At 39.9% G+C, this 8,237-nt stretch overlaps 1 long non-coding RNA gene across 1 annotated transcript; it reads left to right on the top strand.

Annotated features, from left to right (window-relative positions):
- LOC109844428 lies at nucleotides 2,459-5,071 on the top strand. Its single transcript, XR_002248031.1, has 3 exons — nucleotides 2,459-2,677; nucleotides 4,891-4,964; nucleotides 5,041-5,071. It is a non-coding gene; the product is annotated as an uncharacterized LOC109844428 (long non-coding RNA).

The following is an 8,237-nucleotide window of genomic DNA, read 5'->3' as shown; positions in this document are numbered from 1 at the left end:
TTAGATTTTGTTGGGAATTTAACGCCTAAATCCCCTAATGCAACAGAAACGCAGTATAGAAAAAGTACACCAAGATTTACGAGGTTCGGCAACTGCCTACGTCCTCGGGAGCCACACAGATAATTTCTTATTAATCAAACAAGAAATTACAATTTAGGAGCGTATCTCAAAACTGAGATTTCTCTGATAAACACTGTAGCTACAGTGTTAATAATCAAAGGGTATGAACCCTTTCAATTCTCACTTGAGAATAAATGAATAACCCCACAATAAATACCCTCTTTAATCCTCTTTAATGATCTCTCTCTCTCTCCTCTTAAATCCCCTTCTCTTAATCTCCCCTTAAGATTCTCAAATCCTAAGCGCTGGAGAAAGAGGGAAAACGCAGCTGCGTTTTTAGGGTTCCGCCGCCAGAGGAACAATCGGAGGAGGGGAAGAAATCAGCAGCGCAGCAACGAAACCCTAGGGGCCTTTTTATAGGCGAGGTGGATGAGCTGGCGACAGCCTGTCGCCAGCGGCCCACGGACGCAAAGGTGGGGGCAAACGCCGAGGTGGGGTCGAACGCAGAGTTGGGGGTCGAACGCAGAGCTGGGGTCGAACGCAGAGCTCGGGGAGGCGATCGCACGCGGGGCTCACGTTCGTCGTCGACTTCGCCCGAAGTTCGTTGCCCACGCACGCCTGCAACATCCATGAGCTCGCCGGAGCTCTTCGTCGCCTGAGGTGAGTTTGATCTACACCTTTTTCAACACTTTCCTAACCATGTTAACAAGAGACTTTACCGAAAAAGTATCAATGAGGATGAAGAGAGGACCATAGCCGTTATTCAACGCAGACACTGATACATTGACCTATGGGCCAAATCCAACCTCAAGTTCATGACTTGAGAAATATCAGATTTCTATAGTCAAACGGAAACGGTACATAATAAATCAAGTGTTCTGCTAAAACAGCAGAGATATACAAGATAGAAGTTACAGCCAGAATCAAAAAACCAAAAAAAAGGTTCAAAATAGTCCGAAAAACTCTCTTGCAATTTTTCTTTTTCCATTCAGATTTCCAGCATCTCGTAGAGCTCCACTGCACCCCTGATGTTCCTGTCCAGCCCAAAAGAGTTAATTATATCTGAGAACAGTGAACATTTTTTAACATGATGATCAATTTCTTCCGACCCCTCAAAAAGATGGATCTGGATTCAATGCACAGTATCAAAGTGTACTGACTAAACCTATGAGAACCAATCAAATTGGCAATGGTCTAATCTTCAATGAGAACCATGTAAACGTTACACCAACCAAGGACTAGGACTTTTCGCTGAATAATGGAAGATATATAGGTGTCAATATTAATAAGATAAAAGAACATTCAGAGTTCCTAATATAATTATGCACATTGTAATTAATTGCAAATCATTAGATATCACAGAAAGAGGGAATGTATGAAGATTCTCTTTGTCGTTCTCATTCTTAACAAGATATAGCCCTTCGTCTTACTAGTAGCAATCTTGTATATATGCAAATAGTCCAAGCAAAGGTAAGAGAAAATCTTACACGCAACACCCCTAACTCACTTAAAATAAATGTTGAATTACTTTCAGTTTTGTAGAACGTAAAATGACCAAGTTTAAAGTTTCTTTACAATCTAGACGACGAGGATCAAGCACAAGTACAAGTAAGTTACTTTAATATTTAGTACTGCAAATAATAGCATCGCTTGATTGTATAAAGAAGCAATTAGGTACACCAGGGTGAAAACTAGTACAGCACTGAAATGAATCTGTGCTTTAGTTCCCATATATAGTACAGAATAGCATAACAACAATCATATATTAAAATAATATGTATAAGGTGACAGATAATTATGTTAAACGAGCTATCAAGGTAGAGCCACGTGATGAGGTCCATTTTAAAAGTTACGTCAAAATGTGCAGACCTAACACCGTTATCTTTTGCTAGCTCATTTTACTAAACGAGCTGCTACCTCATAACCATCAAACCTGATATCAGTATTTTAAAAAAAAGTAACATAAGCTGACCTATGGGGGCTTAAACTTGGCATGAGCAGGCAAACTAGGCGTCTAGACCGCCTAGCCAGTACCTGCTCATGCCAAATTTAAGCGCCTGGAGGTCCACTTATGCTGTTTTTTTAAAACATTGGTATCAGGTTCGATGGTAGTGAGGTGACGGCTCATTTAGCAAAATGAGCTAGTAAGAGATAAAAATGTGAGGTTTACAACTACTGATGTGACTTTTAAAATGGACCTCATGACGCGGGTTATATCTTAATAGCTCATTTAATGAAACGAGCGTCCACATCACACCTATTATTTCATGTATGATTCTTGTTCCGTTTCTTCGGGCTAGGCATAGGAACTAAAGCTCAACCTCATTTCGGTGTACTAGTTCACCCAGGTGTACTTAATTTGCTTCTTCATACAATCAGTGATGCTATTATCTGCGATATTAGATATGAAAGATGTTGGAGCCCAAAAACGGCCCAAAATCAAATAGTGGAGGCGAAAGTCGGCCCAAACCCTCAGCCCAAACGCCCCATTCTCGTTATTATTCCCCCAAAACCCGATCCCAACCTATCTCCGCCGCCATTGTCACCTTCTCCCGCCGCCGCCGATCAAACCCACCAAGCTCGCCATCGCCAATCTCCACCTCCGACCAAGCCCAAGGTGACAAATTTCTCTCTTTTTTTATTTATTTCTAATTTCAACTATATATTCTTGATTATTAGGTTGTTTATAGCTCAATGTTCTCTTATAATTGTTTTTTAACAGTGAATTATTAGTTAGTTACTTGATAAGTTTACTTAATCAATTGAGTGTTATATTATTATCAATTTAATTGAGACGAACAAAAGCTATTGTTAAGTGTTACATTAAGTAATGAAGTAACAATAACAGTCAAGTCAGTTATGCAATTAAATTGAGTTGAATTAGTTGTCCACAATAGCATACTAGCAATGATCTTGCTCGCTGTCACTGTAATTTATTTTTGACTTTTTTTTTACTGTTTTGTTTAAAAGTCACTTATGAAGTTTCATTTTTTGTTAATTAGAGTGAGTTTGTTAACAGTTCTTAGTTTGTTGATGTGCCCCCCTTTGTCTGTGGCCTTTACAACACTATTTTCTCTCCTTTTTATCAATTGTTGTACTTAAATAATAAAAAAAGGAAAACGCCTAGGCCCCTAGGCGCTAGGCCACGGGTCAAGCGTCTGGTCCGCCTAACTCTTTCTGTAACATTGCTTGTTATACTCTCAAGGAGTTCACTTTTTGTCATGTATATGTTGAAACTTGAAAGCAATAAATTAAAAAACTTGGCTTTGCATGGTAATAAACAAGGAGATACTCTACAACTAAGAAAGCTTAATTTGATAATGTACATACATATATCAAGCAACATACGATTTCCTTGGTTTCAGAATCTAATTTGATATTGTACATATGTCTGTTACAAGATTTTTTTCACTGAGCGAGAAAAGGAAAAAAAAATATTACCGAAACAAATTATGGTTTAGTATGTAAATGCTCATCACGCGCAACTAGTGCTTTAAATACTTCATATAAAACTAAACGAAAGGTAAGGTAATTCGATAATTGAGATTGTCTACAAACTTATTTCTATAAAATATCATAGGCTGTTTATTCCACATCTTGTACCATGTTTATGTGTAAGTTTGTTGGCAAGTCAATAATAGTTGTCACTGGTTGTTGATGCCAGCAATCCTCCCTTATTTTGTCGAGTTTTTCATAGTAAGTTATAGCCAATCTTATTTGACACCCTCAATTGCATTGTTTTGTTGAATAAGATATAATCTATTGAACTTGGTCCAAGGTTCATGTAATCTAGCACCTACCCAGTGTCAGTTGTTCTGCTAAAGAATGTTGAAGAAAATCTTGCAATAGATGTATGTTCAATGTCAAATTAGATTCTGAAACGAAAGCAATCATATTTTGCTCGATATGTGTATGAACAGTTTCAAATTAAGCTTTCTTAGCTGTAGAGTATCTCCTTGTTTATGTCCATGCAAAGCCAGGTTTTTTAATTCGTTGCTTTCAAGTCTCAACATATACATGATAAAAAGTGAACTCCTTGAGATTATATCAGGTTCAATGGTTATGAGGTAGCAGCTCATCTAGCAAAATGAGCTAACAAGAGATACAAGTGTGAGGTTCACACCTTTTGATGTGACTTTTAGGATGAACTCGTCACGTAGCTGTATCTTAATAGCTCACTTACAAATGAGCCATCACCTCATACTGTTATTTCCATGTATAATTCTTGTTCTTTTTCTCCAGACTATGTATAGGAACTAAAGTTCAAATTCATTTCGGTGTACTAGTTCACCGAGGAGTACTTAATTGCTTCTTTATACAATCAAGTAATGCTATTATTTGCAGTACTAGAAATAATTTGTTTGTACTTGTGCTTGATCCCTGTTGTCTAGATTGAAAAGAAACTTTGTACTTGATTATTTTACATTCTACAAAACTGAAAGTAATTTAACATTTATTTTAAGTGCGTTAGGGGTGTTGCATGTAAGATTTTCTCTTACCTTTGCTTTGACTATTAGCATATAAGACTGTCATTGGTAAGACGAAGGACTATGTCTTGTTGAGAATGACAACAACATATGGAATCTTCATGCATTCTCTCTTTTTGTGATGTATGATTTGCATTTTACAAATAATTACAATGTGCATAATTATATTAGGAACTCTGACTGTTGACATTAAATCTAATTGAAGATTAGACCATTGCTAATTTGATTGGGTTTCATAGGTTTAGTCACTACACTGTGATACAGTACCTTGAATCCAGATCCATCTTTTTGGGGTATCAGAAGAAATTGATCATCATGTTAATTAATGTTTTTTTGTTCTCAGGGAGCTAATATGCAAACTGAGAGGTCTGAAACTACAAAATAAGAAGTCCTGCACGAATGAGCTATTTTTATTCCGTGAGCCTCATCCATTATTCTTCATCCATTATTCTGCATTTGGTCCGATGCTAACGTTCCCTTCCTATAAAAACAGCTCCAACCTCTTGAAAAGAATTGCCGAGAGAGTCTCTGGTGCCACAGCTTTGAAGTCTCATTGCCTGCTGCAACTGAGATCGAACAACGTGCACCTGCTGTCATATACAGGGTACCAGTCTTCTTGCCTCGGGCAATTGTCATTGCGCCCTTTGAGATCTTCCAATCATCTCCATGGAAGGTTGTGGTGTATCCTTCGCCAGCCAACTGGCCTACGGATATTAAATTCTTTCTCAGGTCGGGAATATGCCTGACATCCTTCAGCTCCCATACTGACCCGTTCAACTTAATTTTCACCACGCCTTTGCCCACAATAGCACATGGTTGATCATCACCAAGATATACGTATCCAAGTTTTCCGGGGGTATACTTCTCGAAGAATTCTTTCTGAGAAGTAGCGTGGAACGACGCTCCTGAATCTAACACCCAAGATTCCTCCTTGCTCTCCAAAGAGCATATCAATGCGTCGTCTCCTCCTGAAGTGGATGTGACATTCACCTCTGCCTTTGCCTCCTTCTCTTTCTGTGCACTCTTGCACTGATTCTTGTAATGCCCGGTCTTTCCACAATTCCAACACTCGATAGCCTTCGAGCTGTTGCTTGGATTCCTTGATTTGGACCTCCTGTCCTTTGATCTACCTCTGTAGTTTGATTTTCCTCGTCCGTTTCCTCTGGTTGAATTTCTACCTCTTGACTCTGTATGCAATACTGAAGAGGTTGTAGCTTCACCAGTCTCTCGCCGTCGGATCTCCTCACTGAGAACCAAATCACGAACGTCGCTGAACTTCAACTTTTTCTTTCCCGACGAGCTACTCACAGCTGTGACTGTAGCGTTCCAACTCTCTGGTAGGGAAGACAACAATATCAACGCCCGAACTTCTTCATCAAACTCAATCTCAACTGAACTCAATTGGGTTGTAACCGTATTAAGTTCATTGAGGTGTTGTGCTACTGACGCGCCTTCCGCCATTTTCAGATTGAATAACCGCCGCATCAAATGAACTTTGTTCGCGGCTGATGGCTTCTCATACATGTTTGAGAGTGCTGCCATAAGACCTGCCGTGGTCTTCTCCTTCGCTATGTTGAACGCAACATTGCGAGTCAACGTCAATCTGATAACTCCGAGGGCTTGTCTATCTAGAAGGTTCCACTCTTCTTCCTTCATAGAATCTGGCTTCTTCCCCGATAGTGGTTGATACAGATTTTTCTGATACAGATAATCCTCTATCTGCATTTTCCAGAATCCGAAATCTGTTCCATCAAATTTCTCAAGTCTCATTTTTGCCTCATCTGTGGCCATGGCTCCCACTTGAATCTGACTTGTTCTAGATCGTTTCACGCTCTGATACCAGTTGTTGGGAATTTAACGCCTAAATCCCCTAATGCAACAGAAACGCAGTATAGAAAAAGTACACCAAGATTTACGAGGTTCGGCAACTGCCTACGTCCTCGGGAGCCACACAGATAATTTCTTATTAATCAAACAAGAAATTACAATTTAAGAGCAAATCCCTAAACTGGGATTTCTCAAATGAACACTGTAGCAACAGTGTTAATGATTAAAGGGAATAAACCCTTTCAATTTATCACTTGAGAATAAGTGAATGTCCACAATAAAACCTGAGAATAAATAACCCTACCCTCTTTAATCCTCTTTAATGATCTCTCTCTCCTCTTAAATCCCCTTCTCTTAATCTCCCCTTAAGATTCTCAAATCCTAAGCGCTGGAGAAAGAGGGAAAACGCAGCTGCGTTTTTAGGGTTCCGCCGCCAGAGGAACAATCGGAGGAGGGGAATAAATCAGCAGCGCAACAACGAAACCCTAGGGGCCTTTTTATAGGCGAGGTGGATGAGCTGGCGACAGCCTGTCACCAGCGGCCCACGGACGCAAAGGTGGGGGCAAACGCCGAGGTGGGGTCGAACGCAGAGTTGGGGGTCGAACGCAGAGCTGGGGTCGAACGCAGAGCTCGGGGAGGCGATCGCACGCGGGGCTCACGTTCGTCGTCGACTTCGCCCGAAGTTCGTTGCCCACGCACGCCTGCAACATCCATGAGCTCGCCGGAGCTCTTCGTCGCCTGAGGTGAGTTTGATCTACACCTTTTTCAACAGATTTCTCTATCAACAGATTGCGAATAACTAAAATGTTCTTGAGAGAGAAAAAAAAAGCTTCTACTTTGAGATGCGATATGTTTCATGTGGAGAAAATTCATAAGCATAGTTTACTAATTTTACACGTGAAGACGGATTAACTTACCTCGTGCCATATGTTGTCTTTGTAAATTTTTTATTTCCGGATATGAGAAAAATCTTAGCCAGGCATGATAACTTTTATGCTGAATTAAGGCCGAGTTTTATTCCTGTTCCCTACCAAGTAAATCCAAGGTGTGTGGGTCGTACCTCCAAATCCATGCGCAGACATGATCGAATCAGGGATTTGGCGAGTGTTGGTAGTATTACCGTCGCGTCCTAGGCCGCCTCCGCTACCCGTCCGCGTCTTAATAAATTTTATGGGTAAGACTCCTATCAACTTAAGTTAATGTCCACCAAACTTTCTAGACACTCATTTATTAATATAAAAAATTTTCTCATATCATGCAAGGATCCCTAGGCAATTTGAGTGGCTAAAAATTAAGTTTGGTGGACAACTTTTTGCTATCCACTTAAGCTGACACAAGTTTTGCTCTAAATTTTATTGAAATTAAAAAGAAGAAATGGAGAAGAGTTCTATATTTGATAAATCTTATTTTCTATCAAGAGAACAATAATCGTAATTCAACAACGATGTGGCCCGGCCTGATCGATGCTGTGGCATTTTATCAAAAGTCAGGTGCTTCCTCTCAGACGACCCAACAACCTACAATTACGCATCTCATCCTGAATTTTAAAAAGAACCCTCGAATCTATCCAAAATATTATGAAACCCTTGTACAGTAGCAGGCCCACCTTGATCAAGGTGGGGTCACGTGTCCCCACTTTGATCAAGGAGGACTCAGGACCATGAAGGATTCTCAAGTAAGTCCCTCTTCTTTTTAAATGTCATAAAACCCCCCCAAGTTTTGAGGTTCTAAGAAAACCACCTTCAACTTTTAATTTTTACACCTCCCCCCTCCCCAACACACACAAAATCCGTAACTACCCGCGTAAAAAAAATTGTGAATGCAATTTTCACTTACAGAAATATCTCTTTGCGCAATTTCACC

The sequence above is a fragment of the Asparagus officinalis genome, chromosome 1, assembly GCF_001876935.1.
Source record: "Asparagus officinalis chromosome 1, Aspof.V1, whole genome shotgun sequence".
NCBI lineage: Eukaryota > Viridiplantae > Streptophyta > Magnoliopsida > Asparagales > Asparagaceae > Asparagus > Asparagus officinalis.
The sequence above is the reverse complement of the archived record's forward strand: the minus strand, read 5'-3'. Positions and strand labels throughout refer to the sequence as shown.